This window comes from Mixophyes fleayi, chromosome 10, assembly GCF_038048845.1.
Source record: "Mixophyes fleayi isolate aMixFle1 chromosome 10, aMixFle1.hap1, whole genome shotgun sequence".
Classification (NCBI taxonomy): Eukaryota; Metazoa; Chordata; class Amphibia; order Anura; family Limnodynastidae; genus Mixophyes; species Mixophyes fleayi.
In genome coordinates this window covers 13,852,137-13,877,622 of record NC_134411.1, presented here as the reverse complement: position 1 = coordinate 13,877,622, position 25,486 = coordinate 13,852,137, and the positions used below count along the sequence as shown (strand labels likewise).

The window sequence follows — 25,486 nt, the reverse complement described above, 5'->3', positions numbered from 1 at the left end:
GATGTCATAGCTTTGGCTACTTCTAAGTTTGGAAAGAAAAGTCTTCAAGCAGCTCATCAATAAAATATTTTATATTTTTGTATTGATCAGTGTTTACTTGATTTCTTGGCCCACCATGTGTTATTGCTTGGGTCTGGAGTATGAGGAGTAAATGAGCATATTATACTCACTCGATTTTCATGAAGTACTCCATGGCTGCCCAAATATTCTCTCCCATGTGTCTTATTATATGTTTTTCAGAGACAACTTGTGAAGTCACACAGAGACAACAAAGAAAGTAGGGGTAGTAAATGTTCTGTCGTTTTGAACGATGTCTTGGCTGCAATTTACAGGTTTGTTTGTGCTGCTGGGGGGACGTTTGCCTCGATCATCCCCCCACCTGGATCCGCCACTGTACTCAGCTGATTGACCCATTCATTAAGGCTGTAATGGAGTACTTTGTGGAAATTAGATTATTGGTGAGTATAAATTGATTATTTATTTCAAATGAATGGGAAGCAAGTTGAACGAATGACTTTCATTTCAGTAACTTCAAAATATTGCTAAATATTACTTATGTGTAGTTCAGTGTTCCGCTTGATTTGGTTGGTGCCTCTTGGTACACTCGCTTCTTCTACTGCTTGCTTGTTTCAAACATCCAGTGGTATTGCCTAAGCTCCTCTTCTCTGACCTTTCCTTGCAGATCTCTGATTAAGGCAAGCAGCAAAACAAATAAGGAGAGCATCAGTGGTAAGTTACAGCCATTGGGGGAACTGTGGGGTTGGGAGGTACATTAGCAGTACCTGTACTGTTACTAACACCAGGAAACCAATCTGATTGCGGGGTATGCTGGACCTCCCCAGGAACAAGGAGAGCATAACTTGACTTTTAGTGAGTTGGGAAAGATAAGGTGGGTCATACTCAATGTTATTATTTAACCCAATGAATTCCACCAAAAACTGGAATCACTGGATTAAATGGTAACCATCAATAGGTTTTATAATATCGGAACTATCTGAGGGAAATAGTATAAGTTCTCTTATGGATACATTTATGTTATGTTAGTAATGAAACCATTAAGGTCTCTCAGATAAGTAGACATTAAAATATTATAATAGGCAAGTTACTAGATGAGGAGCTGAAAGAGTTATGTTATTAAGCTGATAGTGAAATCAAGAGAAGATTATCAGCTGACCAAGTAGCCTTTACTATGATCAACATCATCTATTTATTTATATATATATATATATATATATATATATATATATAGCGCCACTAATTTTGCAGCGCTGTGCAGAGAACTTGTTCACATTAGTCCCTGCCCCATTGGAGCTTACAATCTAAATTCCCTAACATACACACAAATGGAGAAAGACTAAGGGCAATTTAATAGCAGCCAATTAACCTATCAGTATGTTTTTGGAGTCTGGGGGAAACCAGAGCACCCGGATGTTCTCCACGCAAACACGGGGAGAACACAGAGAGAACATACAAACTCCACACAGATAAGGCCATGGTCGGGAATTGAACTCATCACCCCAGTGCTGTGAGATGAGGTGCTAACCACTAAGCCACCGTGCTGCCCGCTTTGCTAGCAATGACACATCTGAGATTGACATTTGATTAATTTAACCAGAGTGTACATTGAAGCAATTTGCTTATTATTTTTATTGTTGATACACATGTATTTGTAATAAATTTTTCATATCGATTTGAGTTTTGCGCTATCTTATCTTATCATATTAGTTTTTATATCTTTGACGGGTCCAGATCCCGTTTAGATAGCTGCATCTTGATCGATTGATATAGGGTAACCAGCGCCCCGTATATGTGTGTTTGTTTTGATATTACATCTGAGATACATTATGTCAGTATAGTTCATTGGCTACTAGACCTAAAATGCCAACCTGTATAAAAATACTTATTGTAACATTTACTAATATATATGTCACCGTTGTCAATTACAGACAGAATCCTAGATATACAATTCCAAGTGAGCTATTGTTCTCTGTAATCATCTATTTCGAAAGGCAGAATCCTTATAGGCTTATAATCAGGAACAGTGGTGTGCAGATGAAGATATGTTTCCCTAATGTCAAAGCCTCACCTCAGATACTGGATATAATTTTTCTGATGTACCTCCAGTTTATTTCAGCTGCGGAGTACTATATTAGTATACTATATTATATTATTATATTAGCAGCTGATTTAAAAATGAGTCTTACCTGCTTGGAACACAGCAGAGATAATTTTCATATGTACACACACAATAGTTGGATAAAGGTATTTTTCTCATATGGACTTTGTACAGGTCATTGATTATCATTTATCCTTACTCAGCCCCTCTTCCCATTAACCAGTTAACTGCCTCACATATAGTAACTGCACACAGCTCAACTCTATCACTGCTCAATTTAAAGATGATATTATATTATTAAATTCTAAATTTGGGGTAATAACCATGGTTTCTGGTTTTCAGTGTTATTTGTGGGAATTCTGAGAATTGTTCTTTTTTATCTGTTTTTTGCACTGTTAATGCATAAATATATCATAAAAATCATTCTGTGGGATTTGGCGTTTAACTTGCTTATAGCACCCCAGGGGGTGAGTGAAGGTCCCAGAGGACATGACGCCAGAGGAGAGAGAAGAAGGTACCAGTGGACAGGGTGCCAGAAGACCAGGATAAGAGGGGTGGGTGTAAGGGGATAGTATGAAAGAGGAGAGAAGAGAGGTTGTTGAAGAATAGGGTGAAAGGTGAGAGAGGAGGGATTGTCAGGTGAGAAGATGCCTGTAGAGAAGGTGCGTGTGTGTGCACATGTGTGTGTTACACTACCGTACTACCAGTCAGCGTGGGGCAGTTCTGCCCCCCCCCCCCCCCACGCCAGTTCCCCCGCACCGCTTACGTGGTGTGCTTCTCCATTATAACGATGTCTGTTTAAGAATGCAGCAGTAATGGTGGAATGGGGACTTTCTGTAGTGCCAGTGGAGCATGTGTTAGGGCCCAGAGTGCTGCAGGGGGAGCCTGACTGGCAAACAAAGGTCAGGTTATTTAAGTTAAAAACAGAATCCTTCCTGATAACCAAGTATAGAAAAGCACTTCATTTACAACCACCTTATTAAACAGTAGAGCTATATTTTGTTTGTTTTTTTGTATTAAAATTGGCCCTCCATCATTACGTAAAATCATATTAGTATTTTTAACCCCTTCAGTGCTAAGGATGATCTCACTCGCAGTGCAGGAGTTGAAATAATGTAAAAACTTACCTAAAAGTGTTTCCAAGGCATTAAATACCAGTGGGTGCCAGGGGAGGAGAAGGGGAGTGATGATGTCATTGTGTGACATAATCAAGCTTCGCACTCTATTCACTGCATTACAATAAATTATAAAGAGCTAAAGGATGGGGGCGAGCGCACTAAGAGTGCCATGTCTCATCCATCTTGGACCCTGGAGATTCAGGGGTACCCTCATTTGAAAGAGGAAAGTCTTCTGTGTGGCCCCTTAGTAGTTACATCATAGACTATTAAAAGCATTAATAAGTCCAGAGATGCGGGGAGTTCTAATGATCGGATTTCCCCATCCACATTTTATGCATTTCATTCAAGAATGTGAAAAATAGCACAAAAAAAAAGGATTATCATTTTATTGATCCAGGACATTGGAATACAAGATAAGCCATAGTTGCCTACTCTCCCGGAATGTCCGGGAGACTCTGAAATTTCTGGGATTCCTCCCAGAAGAGCAGGGCAACCTCCCACATACAGCATCCTTCCGTAGTTAACAGGGTGGGGGCGGGGCTTAGTGGCACTATTCTCACATCATCATGGCCCCGCCCCCTGTTGGAATAGGATACAATTGTGTTGCCTATTTGGAGGCGGAGCCAAATGGCACAATTTGGCAAGCCCCTCCCCCACACACCCACCTGGCCCCGGGATCACCCGGAGCACACCAACCAAAAGTTGGTAAGTATGAGTTAACCAGAGATTCCGAGAAGGGGGACCGGAAGACCCGGGCAAAGACCACTGAAGACGGTAAGGATTACCCCTTGTTTCAAGTCCTTACTGTCCTTATGATATTTGACATTATGAAAGGACTAACAACGGGAATCATCTAACAGAAGCTTAATCGCAACCACAAAGTGAATATGAAACTTTTGCACATTTTTCCTCTCTGTACAGTATACTATAAGGGATATTTCTCGATTGAATCTATAAAGGTACTTTCTAAGCTATCCTGCACTACTGAACATAATTACTGAAACACTACTTGTTAGATTTATTTGTTGTACATTTATGAATATTGTTTCTTAAAAAGGATTTTTTTATTATTTACAATGTACTTACAACCCCAATAAATTATGTACAAAATAGTGAAATTATCACAGTTGTTTAATTATGATTGACGTCCACATTTGCATCAACACTTATCCTATAGCACCAGGGAACATTTACTGTAGAATATCTATTATTAAAACCTATGTGTAGATCCTGCTTTATGCTGTTTGAAAAATGAGGAATAATGTCAAACAAGGACCACATATATTTATTTGCTTTTACTTCAATTTCAATTGAAAAAAAAAAAACCGTTTTGACTGTTTTGGTAGGATTTCTTTGCTGTGATAGTATGTATAAGCAAACAAACAATATTTTCTCAAAATTCAAAGTCTTCTGTAAGAAACAAGGTGTTATTTGTGTGGGTACTGCATAAACAAATGACTGATATTGTTGTTAGAATGTGTGACCAGCCCAAATAGTGACACAGTAGGCTCAGAACAGGGGAGAGAAAAGCCTCAGCGCTGACGGGGTTAAATAACAGATAAAAGCAGATAGCAGATAAAACAGCAGATTGGTATCTTTAAAAAGCCTCAGTTGCAGGGATAATCTTTGTTAGAACAGTGAAACTATCTCCTATCGTGCCTTTAAAAAAAGACATGACTAAAAGTCAAAAGATGGCAAAACAGTTAAAAGCAAATAAAAGTAAGTATTTGTGTAGAATATGGCCATCATAAAATAAAAGGATCACAGAGATAAACTACCAAGAAGGCCTGAACCTATGTTACCCATTAACCTAAAAAATCCCTAAACAGTCCTCAAAGGTGAACACACAAGCAAAACTGCTTTCTCACAATGCAGTCATATTCTATGAGATTAGACTACATGTATGGCATCTTAATAGAAAAGATATTCCAGACATATTAACAATCAATATTAATCATTTTGACTGCCCAGTACTTGAACACAATTGCTTTTCGTTGCATGTATTCGGATTGAAAGATCATAATTAAACAATATATTAATTAAGCAATATAATTTCTCCAAGTATATCAGATTTATAATTTTTTCGGTATGCATACAAAACCTACAGCACAGAGGGTCCCTGCCAGAGGAGGAACTACAATTGGTGCAGCAGGTGCGGTGCATCGGGGGCCCATGGAGATAATGGGGCCCGGAGCATGGTGAACTAGCGAGCTGTGGGTGGCTGGTCATATGATTGCACGGTCGGGACGGTCTCATCAAATGACTTCTCCTATACAGCGCTGGCACTGACACTTACCTCCTCTCTGCTTCCCTGCACTGGGACCCGTAGCTCGCTAGTTTCGCCTCTGGTCCCTGTTCATGCAGGGTTTACATCAATGTCAGGTAAGTGTAGACACAGGTGTTGTGTGGTGGTGCAGTGCAATCATTGTTACAGTAATTTGGGTGCCAGACCATCTCTATACTGCAAAATATAACTCTTTATCTACACACTCCTACTCAATACTTGAGTTGCATATAATAACGTAAATATGTCTCCTCCAACACAGTTCTTGGGTGGTCAACATGAATATGGTTACAAAATACAACTCCTCTATCTCCTTCGGCACAGATGTTGAACTTTTGGTGTAGTTGGTCACATATTAAGCAATTCAACTGCATAGCATCAATATAACACTACACTAAGTGCCAGAGGTGGCGTTACAGGTATATTATCCCTTTAATAGATCAGCATAAACATCCAGAGCTACCAAAAGTCCAGGTGAGCAGGGAATTCATTATAACACCAGGTCATGGTTTGAGGACTTCAGTAGGACAATAACCCCTGGGTGGTTTTATTCCATTGCATCATTGGTTTAATAGTCTTATTTAAAAGATCTTTGTTCCCCCACTTACTAACTGCAGCTCAAGACTTGTTCCGAGGTATTGGAGGAGAAGAGGGACCAGGCCTTTAAAGATTGGCTAATAGAGTCTGGTGGAAGTGAGGACCAGGATGAAGCTGCAATCACAGAGGTTCTAGCCTCTGATTGGTCCTCCTGCTCACATCCCCATCTGCGCCCATTTTAAAGTGGGGATCAAAAAACAGATCTGCAATTGGTATAGTACACAGAATTCCAGCATGCAGTTCCTGGGGCTCCACTAAGCTGTCCGCTAAGGGTGAGTACTCATCAGTTAAGTGGGAATGCTGCTTTTAATAAAAAAAAAGGTAAGGTAGCCTTCACTTTAAAGCGCTCACACTTTACATTGCTAATAATTGTCCATTATAATTCTCACATTGATAATTAGAGAAAAAGTATAAACATTCCGAAGACTACAGATTTATTTTCCATATTAAATGGAAAGACCTGGGCAAATGAGCGGCTCACAGAATAAACAAGCACATTAAAGTTCCTTATGGCCCATGCAATATCCCAGCATGGTCAGGGTCATGTGTAGATAGAAACAGAATAGATAAACCTGCGCTCATATGTAGATACAATGTATGATGGTTATAAAGACTGGTCAAAAATGACAATCGGATATCATATAAAAATCAAACAATAGCAATGTGAACGGAATTAAGTAGTAGAAGAAGCAGACAAGACCCAGCACTGCTTCTACTCCTCTCCTAATATTGGATGAATCCATCGATTTAAAGAACAAGGGATAAGAAACGATGCTTAGAAACTTTCACGGCTTTGGTATTTGAGACCCCATGGATGTCTGAACATTATTAGTGGTACTGTTTCATTTATCCTTTAAACTGGAACATGGTTCTTCTTCTTCAATCATTAGGGCACATTGAGGCTGTGTTACTGTTATATTATTGCTCACGATTTGTACCCCTTGAGACATACCCCCTTTCTGCATACCTGGATGCATGTCTGCTTCATCTAATGCTTAATGCCATTTACATTGCTATTGATTGTTCTTTATATGAAACCTGATGTATTTTTGACCTTTTCTTTTAACCATCGTACATTGTGTCTGTGTGTCTTAAGGTTTATCTTTGTGGTTTTGATTAATTCAGGGAGGGATACCTTGGCAACCTTGCTGCTCTTAAGACACTACTAAGCGCGGTTTGAGCGCGGGATCCTCTCCCTTCCTCTTCTGCTCATGTATAAATATGCTGGACTACCTGGGTTGCCAATAATTCTGCCTAGAATGACTGCAAGAGGAGACTTAATTAAATTTGGAACAGAAGAGATTGGTGATACTTCTGTGACCAAGAGAAACTCAACTTTCTAATGTTTCATAAGCATTGAAATGTCAGAATGGAACTCAGAGGGGTAAAGGTTAGCAGTCGAGGGCAACAGCAGACGTGCATACGTCAGGCTCGTGATATCTCTGCTATAATTTGAAGTGCAAAGCAAAACAGATGAGGGACTGCACATCAATCGACTGTAAATTTCAACCTATGGTGCGAGCAGTCAGTTTAATAAAAGTATTTTTTCAATGATTATTCCTCAGAGCAGTATATCATAGCCAGGTTGCATTTATAACTTGATTATCACATCTAGCATGTATGTTTGCACGTTCTATGGTACAAAGTGCAATGGACTACTGAGCAGCAGGGGAAGTGATATCAGGTACAACGGAAATGTGTGGTGCCAATCTAAAGAACCCTTTAGCTGTGAGTGCTTACTTCCAACAGTAATGTGCTCTGGTGGTCCCATAGTGTTATTTGGGAACATATTGGGTTATTATTATCATTCCCTAACACACACACTACTAGGGTCCATGTTGTCAGAAGTCAGTTAACCTACTAGTATGTTTTTGGACTGTGAGAGGAAACTGGAGCACCCAGAGGAAACCCACGGAAACACAAGAACATACAGACTTCACACAGTCATTCTCTATAAGGGCTAGGTCAATGATATTAACTACTTAATAGTAATAAGTTATCATCTTTACCCCATGTTCTGACGGGAGGGGTGTCTTCCAGCTTGGTAATAACCTATCCACAGAGCACATGTGGTTGCTCAATGGATTAATGAGGATACTAATGTTATCCATATGTCATCATGAGCCGCTCAGTTGCCAGAGCTGTCCCCAAACGAGTATTTATGGTATATGCTGGAATGATGCCTGAGACCGCCTTTTTCACCACTATCAACCAGGTGTCTTGTGGAAGAATTCTGCAGAATTCCACTTATTGGTAGACTTAATGCCACATGGCATACAGTCTGTACTGGCGTCAAATGGTGCCCCAACCTTCTATTATAGGACTTTGTATTGTTGTTTGAATTCTTGTCCATTGTCTGTACATCAGTACTTTGATATCCATACAATTTCCTTGTTTATTGAAACAGCATCATAGGTAGTATGTTTCATTTATTTCACAGACAAAAGTACTTTGAAATGAGGGGGTGTTCATCGCTAATCTACTTTCAGCCAAAATTATTAATTATTATTTATTATATATATTAACAACAAAAAAAAAATGATATCACTGCATGCCTAATACCAAATAAACACAATGGGCCTGGTTCATTAAGAAAAGTAAGGCAAAAAAAATTAGTAACTTTGAACCTTGGCAAAACCATGTTGCATTGGAGGGGGGAGGTAAACTTAAAATGTGAGGGCAGCTTTATAGTTGGGGTAGGGCATGTCCTAGGACATCTTTTAATGTCAGTGTCAAAATAAAGCTATCAAGTATTTGCGTCCTATATGAAAATACAGCCAGCATTTAACTTATATGCAAAATAATAATCTCATTTGCACCTCTTGCATTGTAACATGGTTTTGCCAAGGTTCAAAGTTATTTGGCTTTCATTTCCTTAATGAATCAGGCCCAATATATTCCACATTGTATTAATTAATTACATTAAACCCCCCGTGTGCTTGTTATTTTGGGTGATATAACTGATTTGTTTGAGGGATATTTTTGTACCTTAAGCTTTTTGTAAAAATGTTTGAAATTATTGAGCTAATATCATTTTTTATTTTTATTATTATATTGAATATCAGTATTTAGTGTCAGTATTCCTACTAGAAAATTAGGTATACATAAGAGTCTGCATCGGAAGAGATATATTTAAGCTGTGTTCATGTTTTGCTCATTTAATTTGCTGTTTTATTTAGTAGATAATTTATTCATTAGATAACAATATAAAGATATTAGAAAGTTATGTGCAATGTATTTATAACCTGATAAGATCTGGGACAGCCTATGAGAAAACACCTTTATTGGTGTAAAATACATAGGCAATCTGTCCTTTGTGCCCCAAGAGTAGAATTTAAACCTTCTTTCTATTTTTCACCAGTTCCTGCTAAATTATTGTACTATTACCATGGTTCATTGCCAAATAATATTCCTGTATTGATAACGAGCTGTAAACTTTCACCTTCTGAATGAAAGTTAATATAATATTATCAATTTATAATTTCTTAATTGCAGTGTGCGTTGCTTATATAATGAATGGTAATACAGATCATTTCAAAATGTATCAATGTTCCGCTCAGTTAGAGACTATTGCATTATTGTTACAGTGGTGCACGCAGGGGGGGTTTCTGGTTCTCCAGAAACCCCTCCGCGAACCAACAGTACTGTACAGCAGCCGCGGCGCTGTCAAAGAAGCGTCCGCGGCAGTGCTGTATTGTAGTATAATACAACACTGCCCCGAATGCTGCTTGACAGCGCCGCGGCTGCTGTAGAATTCAGACTCCCTCTCGCAATATTTTTTTTTTTTCCGGGGGGGCGGAAACCCCCCCTTCTAAATCCTGCGTTCGCCCCTGTGTTATCAGTTGTATGAAGAGCTCAGAAAATAATCTAAGCATTCCTGTTTAGTCAACCAAGGTGATATTTGCAGGTATTGAATACAGGTGTAATTTTTGGCCCAAGGAGGTAATTTTCTATCTACTTTTTCTGTAATCTACCCTCAGTGCAGCTGTTTGCTGATTCCCTTTAGAGATTCTCACTACACCGCAGCCTGCAGTTTTCACATTCACAAGAGTCACACACTAGTATTTACTGCTGCACCCTATAATTTCTCATTTCACATCATTGTCTCTTGCCATTAGCGTGAATACAATAGGAAGGAGGCGCATAAAGGGAGATGTAGCCTTTGATCTTAAAGCCGATGGAACCTAACTCCAGACTTTGTTACATTAATTAGGAGCACAGTTCAGGCACCATAGGCAGTGAAAAGTTTAGCCCACCTAGTTAGTTAAAGACATTGCTTTTAAGACGCGACTTAACTATCTGTTTAGGAAATTAGTTTATTTCAGTGTTCATCAGTATCAATATTGTGTATCCTCTAAACTGGGACAAAATTATATTGTTAGTTTCACGTGACAATACGATATTTAATTTCAAATATGTGCCATTAAATATGTAGTTTTTATTAATGCTCTAAGCAGTGACTGGTGTTACCAAGGCATAATTAACGGTTAAAAATACTCTACAACAGGAGGAATAGAATTAAATCGATAAAGGATGATCATTTGGCTAAAGTGCAGCTTGTGCAATATATCTTACATTGTAGTGATTGCTCCATTCTTTTCAAAGAATTTGCCCTTGTGAAAGGGTTAAAGTGGAACACAGTTTGGTGATAAGGTGTGGGGAAGGGGGGGGGGGGTCAACTAGCTTCCTAATCTCACTTTAGGAACATGGTGTGTCCAGAGATTTTACTACAAGAATGATATGTGAGAAACTAAAAGTGGGACTGAAGGCAGGGACATTGTGACAGAACGTCATTAAGTCTCACAATGTCCAGCTCATCTAAACTCTCGGGGGTCTATCACTAAGAGAAAAACGCCCCCCCCCCCCCCACCCCTCTACCTTAGAACTATTCTTAATCCAATTATAGTTTTACAAAGTGACATAAAGGACTACTGGACCATAAAGACTATATGGCCTTATACTACAGAACTACTTTAAAAAGTTTGGCTTTCAAGCTCCTGGGGTCATCGTAACACAGAAATGTCATGTATGCTTTGTTTTAGTCCAAGATCTGAAAATGTTTCAATTAGTAGTGAGGATTTATGTTTGAGCTATTTTATGTCATTGCACAAAGATAATATTGAACATTAAACATTTGCAACAGGAGAAGATAAGACATCTGATGCCATCTAGATAAGATACACCATCCGAGAGAGAGTCTGGTGTGTGTAGCAGTATAGATTCTGTGGAAGCCGCTGCATATTGGAATGTGTCAGTCTCACATTATGACTGACGTGTAGGACCTGCGAGTACTTTCTGAGAACTGTAATCTCTGTCAGGTTACACAATAAGTAAACTGTGCCGGACGATCTCCAAAGTAAATGAATAAAGTGAAATCAAGAGAATTTCAGTGCCAAAAACCAAAAACCTGTCAGCTGAGGCTTTTTTGGCACCATGAATATTTAGAGCAACTTTGCCTTGCTGGTTTTAACAATGCATGTGGCAAGCACGGTGGCCTAGTGGTTAGCACTTCTGCTTCACAGTACTGGGGTCATGAGTTTCATTCCCGACCATGGCCTTATCTGTGTAGAGTTTGTATGTGTTTGCGTGAATTTCCTCTGGGTGCTCCAGTTTTCTCCCACACCCCAAAAACATACTAGTAGGTTAATTGGCTGCTATCAAATTAACCCTAGTCACTTTCACCCCCACATTCAATAGCCCCCAAACCACCCCATCTTAAATTAATGGTCCCCACTATTAAATTGCCCCACCATCACCCCACAAACAAATTGCACCCATTAATTAGCCACCACCTACCTCACATTACATTGCCACAAGCCCCCTGTGCCATCACACACACACACACACACACACACACACATTACCACAAGCCCCCTGTGCCATCACACACACATTACTGTGCCCCTTCATCATCACCATGCTTTGCCCCCTTATGATCACACTGCGCCCTCCATGCTGCATTTCCCCCCTTCACCTGGCCCCCCTTCATCATACTGTGCCATGCTGCTCCACCCCTTCATCACTCTGTGCCATGCTGCCCCCCTCCCCTTCATCACACTGTGCCATCCTGCCCACCCTCTCCTTCATCACAGTGCCATGATGCTCCTTCCCTCTCCTTAATCACTGTGCCATCCTACCTCCCCCCTCTCCTTCATCACTGTGCCATGCTGCTCATCCCCTCTCCTTCATCACTGTGCCATGCTCTTCGGTGGCCCTGGATGAGACAAGGCGGGTTACGGAAATTCAGAAGACTGTTGTGGAAATTTGGGTTGTAATTCAACAATCATTGGGGGCTATTCGAGTGTCCATGATGTGCTGTTGGAACATTGCTGCGCACATTTCCGAGTACTACGGTACTCTAACATTATGGATTTTCCTGCGCACCTCTAAGGGGTTCCCTCCGTGACTGTTCCGGGCACACTTTGCGGAACATCTCGGCCAATTCCCTCCATTGAGCTAAAAAGTCACTTTCTGTCCAAAATCACTTTTAAAGTTGAATGGTGATGTCAGCATTCTAATAAATGCCTCCCTCTTTATTATCCCTATTTAAATAACCCTATCCACCATACAAACTCCTAACCTGAAAACACAATGGGTTAGATTTATCAAAGCTTCTAAAAAAAAACCCAAAAGTGAGGTGTTGCCCATAGCAACCAATCACATTCTATATTCTAGAATGTACTAGATAATTGATAGCTAGAATCTGATTGGTCGCTATGGGCAGCAACCCACTTTCGCTTTTTGGAATGTTTGAAAAATCTACCCCAATGTGAGACAGGTGTCTGTCCCACCTGCTTTGATAGCAGGAATTTCAGCATGAATAGAGAGGACGTGAAAAATGAATCAGGCTGCAGCTACGTAATGGTACCTAAATTAGTTTTTTTTTTAAAAAGCCACAAGCTGAACAAGAATACTATTATTTACTCTTGTTATTATGATAAGGCAACAGGACATCTTTATCTCCAAGTAATGTTCTGCATAGTGATTGGATGTAAACGTTTGCACTACTCCAGTGGTCATGATCTATTGATTGCTATCCCAGGAAAGTCCAGCACTGAGAGGAAGTTACAGCAACCTTTGACCTTAGGCCACATTTCCTCCAAAATTAGGAACTTTGTCGTTTAAAGAGGTTATAGTTAAGCCATGTTCTGAAATGTCTGCTGTTCTTTCTAATATTTTAAAATACATATTTAGCCTCCTTACTGATATGTACAGATATGTTAAAGCCTACCCATTGGCATTTTGTGATCAATCTATGTATATATGTCAGCCTGTTAACAGGTCTATGTTTCTTACTTCTAATATGTTTACCTTTCTCATAGTTGGTGAATGTCACATTAGTCATGTAATTGCTGGTATACAGTATTTTTTGTTATTATTATTATTATTATTATTATTATTATTATTATTATTATATTCAACCTATTTCAATCTCTATTTGTAATATTTTAATATTATAATATATTATTCTTATTTTTTTGAGAAGTAATGTTTTATTTAAAGGTTTGTGTGCTTTTAAATTATTTTACTTTTAAATTATTACTTTTTTTTCTAGGAGTGAGATATTCCACCAAATAGAGGCAGGCATGATTGCACTTAGGCCATAGAAACCTGCCATAGTGATGTACAGGGCAGAGGGTGGACTTGTATGTTCATAGCTAGTGGCGCATGTTATCTGCATGTGCAAATCTGGGCAAAGAAGCTATGTCCGCATAGTTTAGGGCTTGACAAATAGGCTCCTAAATGTCATGTAGATGCCGCTAGGGTATATTTTTAAAATAATCATAAAACATATCAAAGGGTTTGAAACCAATGAAACCTTACTTTTAATTGTTTTACTGTCCCTCAGTTGTACACTGCTTGCCTCACTCTTTATAATGGTTACTTAATATTGGTATTTATGGAAACAAAACCGCTGGGGACAAGCTTAGTGTTGTATAGTAGGGTATCATCATTTATGTGTGTCCAGGGCACTATATACACTGCCCTTATCCACATGTTGGCCCTGATTTAGACTAATCCAGCCGCAAGGTTCAACTTTGCACCTTGTCAGAACCATGGGCCTGATTCATTAAGGATCTTAACTTAAGAAACTTCTTATTTCAGTCTCCTGGACAAAACCATGTTACAATGCAAGGGATGCAAATTAGTTTTCTGTTTTGCACATAAGTTAAATACTGATTGTTTTTTCATGTAGCACACAAATATCAACTTTAAATTTTAGTGTACAAATCATCATCATCACCATTTATTTATATAGCACCACTGATTCCGCAGTGCTGTACAGAGAACTCACTCACATCAGTCCCTGCCCCATTGGAGCTTACAGTCTAAATTCCCTAACATAGACACTCACACACACACAGACAGTCACAGACTAGGGTCAATCTTTTATAGCAGCCAATTAACCTACAAGTATATTTTTGGAGTGTGGGAGGAAACCGGAGCACCCGGAGGAAACCCACGCAAACACAGGGAGAACATACAAACTCCACACAGATAAGGCCATGGTCGGGAATTGAACTCATGACCCCAGCTCTGTGAGGCAGAAGTGCTAACCACTTTGCCACCATGCTGTCAAGTATTTGTGTGCTTCATGAAAAAACAGTCAGTATTTAACTTATGTGCAAAACAGAAAACTAATTAGCACCCCTTGCATTGTAACATGGTTTTGTCCAGGAGACTGAAATAAGAAGTTTCTTAAGTTAAGATCCTTAATGAATCAGGCCCTGTGTGGCTTTACAGGGGGCAAATTTAAAGTGTGTGGACAGATTTAGAATTGGGAGTGGAGAGAGGCAGTTATCATCTATAAATTACAGTGTAGCAATTTTATGTGTTCTACATGTAAAAGCAGACATTATTACCCTGCATTGAAAAAGTTGCTTTTGCACCCCTTGCATTGCAACATGGTTTGTCCAGGTGTAAATTTACACCCTTGGATTTGCTCCTATCTCTAATGGGGGGAGGGGGATACATTAAGCCATGAGGTGCCGCGATACATCTCTGAAACAGTCCACAGAGACACATCACCCGGATGTCCTTTCTTAAATCTCTGCTCATTTTCCTTTTTTGTCTAATAGAGATGCGAGGAGAAAAGAAGCGGAGATTTGAGCGCCAATGTTCTCAGCCGTGACAGCTTGTGGCTGATTAAATACCCCCTAAATGAGGCCCATTGTGTGCTCCTATTTGATTATTATTTATTAATTACCTTTTGTAGTTAAACAACAGGCATATTGTATATCCGAGGAAGTACATTGCACTTACGTGTGCTATTCATTTATTTTGTGTGGTTTGGGGAAATTTATTTGCTCAAACTACAATGTATATTCTTACGTCTATATATCTTTTAGTCAGAGCTGGATTAAGGCTCTTGAGGATCTGGGGCACTTGAGAGAGGGGGGCCCTATGATGTAATATGGTTATCATTTTAGACATATTTTAGACAAATACACAGGTAATACTGTGTGCACTACTGTTAGATGCCCGCAGCTCTGCCTTCACGAGCAGTACAGTGTAAAGCGGAACATACCTCCCAACTGTCCTTGCAGCTGGACCAAATACTGATGAAACGAGACAGTCACCCAAATTCAGGAGTGCCCCACGAGACTCAGGTAAGTTCGCAGACCGACCTGCTCTCTCCTACCTGTTCTTGTCGCTTTCACTGCCTGTAGCTGCTGGTGCCTTTAAATCAGTTGCTGCTTGTCTGGATCCTGGAATGTTGGGGAACCTATTTGGAAAAAATTGGGTACATGAAATTTAGCAAACTTCAACAGCCCCAGCATTAGATCAACAGCACCAACATTTAATGATTAGGCTCCCTCCAGCTACAACATTAATAATAAACTGATTTCCCTCCCTTCAAATAACCCCAACAATATATTAATCATAATCTTACATATTTTCAAAGCAGTGGAACCATTTACAAAGCAGCAAAAAACCCCTTTGTGCATCCAGATGGCCCACTCAGTGCCCATAAAGGTGCACGCCTGCTCTGGTCACAGACGACACCCCGCAAACTAGAAGTGAACCGCATTGTCCGGAGAGTCAGAAGACACTGAAGAGGTGCATTGTGCAAAAGGTTAAACGTTACATTAAAAGCCAAAATCATATCACTGTAGAACCACTCATTTCATTAAATAAAATTTCCTGTCTTTCTGCTAAAATGCTGCTTGCTTTAGCCTCATTTATGGTTTAAATTGATCATGAGGGTCAGGTCAGCGCTGCTATTCTTATTGCATGTGCTGCCTTTATGAGTTTGAAGCTTTCCTTTACATTCATTTAAATGTACTTCTCCACCAAAACGCAAATGGAAGCGCAAATTGCATCTTGTTTAAAATTAAAGGATGAGACCTGATCTCGGCTCCCTTTGGTCTAGTGCATAATCGTTGTCGTTTTGTGTAGTGAAAATGACCGCACAACCGTCTGCACAGCAAGGAACCTCCCAATGTGGCCACAGCACGACGGGGAGTAGCCACATCCCAGGGGGCATATCTAGGGCTTTAATTGTTGCCTACTTAGCCTTATTTATGACTTCATAAAGCAGGAGGGAACAGCATGACCGTTTTTATTAGGTGTCACTTGTGTGTGAAGCTTTTTATTACGTTGCTTGTATTATGTCTAGAAATGCACTTCTATATCTCGGACCTGTACTTTTAATGGGATCTGTTCAGCAGGGAAACGCACTACCAGGCTCATTCACCATCTGTAATAATGCAGTCCTCAGATAAAATGCGCTGCCTACAATAAAAAAAAATTGGGTCCTGCTTAAAAAATCCTCATCCGACCCTACAACTAGACGCGTGTTACCCCTGCTATAGCAAAAAAACAGCCTTATGCCTCTGTGAGGAGGAGGCACAACAGAGGCATGCAGCCCACCCAAAGACTACCAGCCCTGCCCCCAATAACAATAGCTGCAGTCTTATTTGTACTCTGAGCAGTAGAGGCACCAGCCCCGTGCTGAACAGCCTAGATGAAGAATTGGGGGATATGGTGCCTGTCCATAAAAATATTTTTTTTAAACACTGCACTGTACATGGGAACTATACTTGTCTCCACCAGTTATGACAAGGAACTATTTTGAAGATGTTTCCTCTCTATTCCTTTATCTCATTACGATAATCTCTCGCCACAAAGTGAAGCCTCGTTTTTACAGTGCAGATGCATCAGTGCGTCTACTCTATATATCGCTCTAAATGCCTGTGCGTCTACAAAGCCCAGCTCCACCAAACTCCTCCCCTCGGTCTGTGCAAATTGGCCGATACTTCACAAATGTAGCCAGCTTGCTCTACAAGCAACATCATCATCATCAGCTATTTATATAGCGCCACTAATTCCGCAGTGAACAAACCTACGCATGCGCATTCCGATGGAAGTGGCGGTGCAAAACAGGTCTAAAGTTGTATTTGTAAGCGGAGCGCCTGTTTATCACTTTGTAAAGGACCACTTGTGAATCAACCCAACAGACTCCTCTTGGTTAAGCTTGGACACACACAAGCTAATCACACCCCCCACCCGCCTAAAGCTTGGTACACAATACACAGTTTTCATCCAATAATCGGCTGAATCAGCCGACATACGACCGCTCGTTCAAAAGTCGGGTCAGTGTGTGCAGTGACACGATGGTCGAAAGTCTGCCCAAATGAACGATTGTCGCCTCATTTGGTTGGTCGTACCGTTTAATATTTTTGTTCCAACTGGTTTCCGCTGTGTAGTGTGTATAAACTTCCGACCGATCCACAACAGTGAGTACGAAATTACAGTCATTGCTCACGACAACATGGCTGTAAAAAGTCGCTAAAGGGACGTCCGCTCTTCCCTTTATCGTCCTAAACAAGGCTAGTGTGTATGCAGTCCATGGACCGAGCGATCGGACCATCGATCGCATGTAAAATCGCTCGGCATAAAAAGTTGGTTGAAATTTCTGTAGTGTGTATCCAGCTTAAGCGACTTGCTCTCTTTCCAATTTGGCCACACCTGTAAGTGGACATATTGGATAGATCTAGACATTTGGAGCTTACATCACAAGGACAGTTCATATAAGGGTCTCTTGGTGCAGTTGGAAGTAGATCACAAACGCAGGCTAATAATTTCATCTGCCGACCTCATTTATGAACATGCCCAATTCTCAAGTTGGCCTTGAGTGGCTCAATGTTGTGGATGGTAAGTGCTTTGTCGCCATACACAAAGCTATGTATGGCCAATCTGCAGATATTGCTATCACCATGTGTGTGGCCATCAAATTTCAGATTTCACTGCACAAACAAATTGCAACACTAGGGATAAAAGTAGCTGCTCTGGGCACAAGCCTACAGCCACAACCAAACTGTCCTTATGGTAGCACAGCACTGGTGATAATGCACACAAATGCTTAGATAACCTAACAGAGAATAAAAAGTTCAGTTCCTATATAAACACATGGGGCTTCTAGCCATCGGACACTTTGTATTTTTATGCTTGGAGGACTGTTTTTGCTTCTGTTCCACCTCCCAGAGTGTGCTTACCAGAACTGTGATTGTTGTAAAATGTGTGAAATTTGATTGCTTTGTTGCGAAAAGTAAACCCTATTTATCTGTACCTCACCTGTCTCTCCTTGTGGTGGGACTTTTATCACCTCTCAATTGGCTCCTTCTTTCTCCCTAACTAATCCTCTGATTAGCAGCTCAGTACACAGATGTCCCATTGATCAGTTTTGTTTCATCAAGTTGGGACCCACATGCTTCACATTCCTTGTGTCATCTAAAGAATAATCACCCTGACTTAAACAAGTAGCACAGAAAGCCGGCAAAGGGTGACAGATGTCATTCTTTCAACAGTGTTACAATCAGATCAAACACTCTCCATCTACAATCGCTTCTCGATCTGGTCCCTGAGCTAGACGGAAAAATGGATCTTGTTCAGAAATAGGCCGGCATGAAAAAAGTATTTAATAAAAGGATAGCAAATAAAATATTCCCTTTTTACCAAATATGCATATGAAAGGCCTATTCTAGCACAATAAGTGCAAGTTGCAATACAAAATGCATTATGAATTATATATAGATATATCTTTTACAATGCTCAGTCATTAAATATATACCTTTCCCATTCAAATGCATGATTTTTAACACAAAAGGCTCAACTCCTTTTGTTTTTTTTTTATTGTGGCAAATTGACGTTTGTCAAAACCTGGCAGTGAAACAGACTCTAGTTGCTAGGTCTTCTATGTTGTATTTCAGTATGTCCAGGTCTCTGACTACAAGAGGTGTCTCGACATCCTAGACGGAGTCTTATTGGCAAATAAATGCTTGTGATGTAAGAATTGCTTACCAGCTGTCCGTGAAGGTCTGCAGTTAGGTTGGTCTAGATCTAGTATAAATATATAAAATGATCTGCATCTTCGTTTCAAGGGTTTGATTTATAAAACAAGCTGATTCTGTACTGTAGTTGATAAAGTCAAACCCATTGGGTGTATATCTGAATAACTCATTCTAAATGGGATACTAGATGGTGCTCCAATGATAACATTTATGTTGAAACTCTTTCAATGCTCTAATTAGATGTAACCAGTACTGCAGATAATGGGAATACATATAGCCTTAATACACATACAATACAATATGGATTTCCATTATCTGTACTCAGGGCCGGATTAATCGTAGGGCTAACTGGGCTACAGCCCAGGGGCCTATGGCATCCAGGGGGCCCTTGAAAGTGCTCAGCAGCAGTATTGATTGGTCGGGGGCGGGGGCGCCCCCAGCCCGATCAGTGCTGCTGAGCACTTTCACTGCGGTCCTTCTCCGGCGCGCTGTAGTCTCCTTACTGAGGAGATCTCGTGAGTCTTACTCTCACGAGATCTCCTCAGTAAAGAGCGTACAGCACGCCGGGGAAGGGGGTAAGTACCGGGAAGGGGGGCGCTGGCAGCTCGGATCACTACACTTAAGGTTCCATGTTAGGTCTCCCATATTGAAAGATCTCGAAAACACCCCCAGGGAAGGTGTTCATGACCAGTTCCCTCACCATAGTCCAGATGGTCTAGGTGGGATGTCCTCCTCTGCCCCTACCACAATGACTCTGCCATGCGTCTTTTAGCCGCAAATTGCCCGATTACTGTTTTTAGGATTCTAGGAGGAATATAACTAGGGGTTGAGGTGAAGTTACTTACTGACAAAATATGTCCTTTGTCATTGTTTAGCTGTAGCTCCAACCGTAACTCATTTGATTGGTGCTGCAAAGCCATATTCCTCTGTAATGGATGGACAACCCACTACCAACACCAACCTCAGCCTGTTTAAAATGTCTCCTGATCCAATGGAGTATTTCATTGTTAGTAGGCAGATGCCATCCTGCGTTATATGCCCAGTTGATGACTTTCAAGTGCACTACATTGTCCTAACCCTGTAAATGCTAAGCTACACCATTTATAGGCTGCAAGAGATCATTAGTAAGAGTTCACATTTTCCTAACCTCTGAAGTGGAATAAATATTTCTACACTAACAATATGTTGGATGCAATAAATTATCACCAGGAAAGTGCATATTGTGTAACATATGTAGAATGGAGGTGACTACAGAGGTGATTGACTGTTTATTTTGCAACAGGCTGAATGTGTTGCATTGTTTTACATCTTTGTTGATCAGACTCATTTCATGACAATTCCCATCCATGGAGAGATGCAATTGTTGCAAATTAATGTTTCTCGGTCGCAGTCGATAACTAAACACAGATGTTATTTCTTGCTGGAGGCACCAGTTAAAAAACAGAAATGAACAGGGAAGCCTGAACCTAACAGGAGCATAGGTGTGAGCTAATGGCTTATTATCCTAAAAGTTCCACATGTGTTACTTGTTACTCACCAGTGATTCTACAAGGAGACCTGGAACACGGTGGGGATGGGGGCATTTGAGGACAGGGTTAAGAACCACTGCCTGCCTGGCAGTAGCCAAATGATCCCTAAAAATAGCAGAATACTTGTTTGGCTTCACTAAATAATATTTTTAACAAAGATTCACTGTGACATGGGGATCATCATCATCATCATCATCATTGCCTTAGGAGAGTTTGGAAAGTTCAGTCCTAACCTAGTAAACAGTTCCTAGAGAGCCAGATTCATCAAAATTTTAATAAAACTTTCTGGATTCCTTTACCCTGTGTTCTAGATCCAAAATACAATTTGTGAGACCTGATGTATAGATATAGATTAAGATATGACTTTCAGGAAAACATCGTCAGGTTGGGGGAGGGGGGTTGGAACGTGTTATATCTGAATTTCTCTTATTACTGACAGATACTCAGGGGTATATTTACTAAACTGCGGGTTTGAAAAAGTGGAGATGTTGCCTATAGCAACCAATCAGATTATAGCTGTCATTTTGTAGAGAGTACTAAATAAATGATACAAAATATAGAGAGCTGCTGCGCACGCGCATGCGGCCGCGCAGCAGCTCACTTTCGGGGGACTGCACTGAACAGCAACTGCGGCGCTGTCAAAGAAGTGTCTGCGGCGGTGCTGTATTGTACTACAATACAGCAGCGCCGCGGACGCTTCTTTGACAGTGCCGCGGCTGCTGTATAGTACAGTGCCGCTATGTAGGGTTATTCACGGAGGGGAGGGGTTTCTGGAGAACCAGAAACCCCCCATGAATTTTGTGTGTGTATATATATATATATATATATATATATATATATATATGTGTGGTTGGGGGGGCGGCAACTGGTGTAGTAGTCTAGGGCGGGTGTGGCCCTTAACCAGGCCCTGGAGAGAGAACCGTTATTTTTCGTTATCATTCTAGCTAGCAGGGGCCCTTCAACATGCACAATATACATTTCATGTAACACAGGTTACTTGCATGGTATCAATCTGTGCAGAAGTTGAAACAGTTATTACAGTGATTATATGGTAATAAATTGGACTGAAAAGAATATGTATATATATATATATATATATATATATATATATATATATATATTGCTGTTACTGATGTGCTGCTGTGCTGCTAATTCAGGATAACATTTGAATTGTATCTTCTCTATTACGGAACTAGGAATGTTAGAAAGTTTTTATATATGTATTTAACATTTGCCAAAGTATCAAAAGTTGCATTTGGTCCTAAATTGTATGCTGAAGGCAGTGTAACCCGTGTTCTCTATAGCTGTGACCAGAGTCACCAATTTTATTTAATATCACCAACTCTGCATTTTATTCATATATAATCTGTTTGGGAGACCCTTGCCCCTCTGCCGTGACGTGGTAAGTTGGGAAAGATGGTCTGCTGCAGAAGTTAGTGTGCCGGAGCAGGAGTCTGCAGAGCCACGTCACACCAAGGCACCAGTGACCTGTACTTAATCCTATATTCACTACACCCTAAACACAACTGGGTAATACAGTAGTGCACTACGTACTGTACATCTCTGCTAGTAATTAGGAAGTGATCATCTCTGTGAGCCGTATAAACTATTATGCTTTGTGTAATGATGTTATAAGTCATGTTGATGGATCCTGGTGAAATTTAAAAAAACAACATAGTTTAAAGCTGAAAGCAAATATAGACTGTAAGCGACAGCTGTAAAAGGGACTATATTTACACTTCCCAATGTTTGAAATGATCTATTGAGGGAGCCACATTGCGCACACAGGCCTACCAAGCATGATGACATCATTACACCTAGTCAGCACACAGTGTGTCCACGTGTGTGCTATGACATTGACGCTCGGTTCCGGCATCACAAAGCAGGGAGTGGGGTCATGAGGATGTGGCTTGCAGCGTTTCATTCCATCACAACCCCGCCTACTTTTCAGGGTGTGAAAGGGTTGTCTACTCTACAAGATTCCAGGAGAACTCCCCCAAAATTTGTGAGTCCCTACCACAAATGCTGAGAGATTATTATATGAATCTATCATGCTTTTATGTTACCTTTAAATCTTCTTCCCTCCAAACGTCTCCCTTATTCTGGAAAGCCTATCACTTTAAAGAGTACTGCCATCCTGAATTCTATTAATATATTTAAATATTTCTGTCTGTCTATTCTCTCCTCTAAGTTGTACAAGTTGAGCTCTTGAAGTCTTTCCAGATAAGTTTAGTTATACAGCCCATGCACCATTTTATTAGCCTTTCTCTGATTTGTTGTATATTTTATGTCTATTTGATGATATGGCCTCCAGAACTGTGCACAGTATTCCTCTTACCTGCCATCTCTGTCCGTTTACAAATTATTTGTCCTCAGTTTTCATTTAAAAAAAATCTGGTCAATCTAGTTATAATAACATACATCTTTTAATACTTAATGAAAAGTATCAATTTAAATTGCACTTATGAAGCCTAGAGAAAAAATAGTAACAATTGGATTTAATATGCAGCATTATAGGAGTTATAAGGTAGACTTGATCGATATTGAAAATTAGGGACATTTTGCAGAGGAAAAAAAAGTTTAAAATTGTCCGTTGAAATTATTGGCACCCGGCAAATATGGTTTCTAATGGTCTCATTTTATGGTAGCATCCTCCCATTCTCAGGAGTGTGAATTGATAGAAAGTGAGAATTTTCTTACATACATTTAAAACTTTCAGAAATTGTCACATTCCCCAGCTCTTCCATTGCCACAACCTCTAGTAACTTTCATGTCACACCAAGAAAGCAAAATGTTTTTCCTACTATACACACATTAACCAGTTCCATCCATATTACAACAACTAACAAAGAATTTTGTCATACACATCAGCCACACCCACTTCAACAGCTCTCCATTGTCATACACATCAGCCACACCCACTTCACCAGCCACACCCACTAAACCAGCTCTCCATTGCCATAGCCACCAGCCACACCCATTTCATCACACATGGATGACATAGGGAGGGTCATTGTTACATCACTTGCCTATATAAGGGGAAGTTTCTGGCCACGAGACATCAGTCTACTACAGGCAGAAAGCAGCAGGACCTGCCAACTTGAAGCCTCTGAGGAAAGGGTAAAGTGATAACTTGATTTTCAGAGAAATGTCAGCTGGATTCAGGTACCTCGGACAGGTAAGGAGCTGTATGGGTACCTTATTGACCTTTTCATTCATTCTCATTGCAGCTGTTTAATATACAGAGACAACAACCCCTTCTAATAGAGGTGGAAACAAGTGACAAGGATAACGGGTACCTACTTCAAGGATAATTGATACATTTTCTAGGTCTCATGGTACAGTTTTCATCTTGAACTACAAGGATAACGGATACATACTTCAAGGATAATTGATACATTTTCTAGGTCTCATGGTACAGTTTTCATCTTGAACTACAAGGATAACGGATACATACTTCAAGGATAATTGATACATTTTCTAGGTCTCCTGACACATATCCCTTCAGGATGCATTGATTAGCTATTAATTATAACGTAATTGTAATATTTGAAAAAGTTTGGTCATTTAACTCTGCATAGCCTCTTAGTGTCCAGAGGGAAGGGCGGTCCTTCTAGCCATGGTTCCCCAGAGGTTTCCCCCACAGGGGGTTTTTCCTCTCCTGAGTGCTGAAGGATGACTCTTTGTGAGTCCAGAGGCTTCCACCATCTTGGTCCTCTTATAGGACAAGTTTGTAAGGGGTGTAGTACCTATTAACGGTAGACAACAACATGAGGAGTCTGACTGAATAGTACACCGACTTACAAAAAAAACTACGTACCAGAATGCAGATTACTTTAAATCACGACTCGCTGTGTTTCCGGCTGGAGAAAATTACGTCCTCACCAATCACGACTTGGTTTAAAGCAGCAATGGACGGATCCGCCTGTCATTTATGTCATGTAAGTACTATTTTAGGGATTAGGGATGTTAGGGTATAAGGGTTAGTAGTTAGGGGTGTTAGGGATATTATGACATAAATTACAGGCTGGTAAGTTTTTTTGCAGGTCGGTGTACTATTCAGTCGGGCTCCTCATGTCGTCGTGTTCTCTGTCGGGGTAGTCAGTACCGTGAAACTGACTACCACCGTTTGTAAGAGCCACAGGGCAGTTTTATAATGCAGAGTAGAAAAATGGCACTTTACTTATGAGAAGATAAACCCTTAATAAATTCATTTTAAATAAAAAAAAGAAAAGAAAGAAAAGTAAATTGCCATTTACGGCATTGTAGCTATAATACGTTTTACAGAAATCTATTCAATAAAATGAATTTTAAGTATTATATTGAGTCCATTGTGTTTTCCTTTAGGCATTAAAGTATCATACACACCAATTACTATTGGGCAGTTGTTAGTACATTTAAATGTCATGTTTTGAGGCACAGGGAGACCAGGATGGGGGAAGGTTATTAATAACTCGGAGGATCCTATAAGAATATTCTGGGTTTCATGCCAAACGGTCTGAAGAAAGCACCTCTGAATTTGTACTTTTAAGGGAACCGATGTTATA

At 40.2% G+C, this 25,486-nt stretch overlaps 1 long non-coding RNA gene across 1 annotated transcript; it reads left to right on the top strand.

Moving 5' to 3' along the window:
* The first annotated feature begins 301 nt into the window (after nt 1-301).
* Nucleotides 302-25,216, top strand: LOC142103413 (uncharacterized). Its single transcript, XR_012679341.1, has 3 exons — nt 302-458; nt 683-729; nt 24,170-25,216. It is a non-coding gene; the product is annotated as an uncharacterized LOC142103413 (long non-coding RNA).
* Nucleotides 25,217-25,486: the final 270 nt, after the last annotated feature.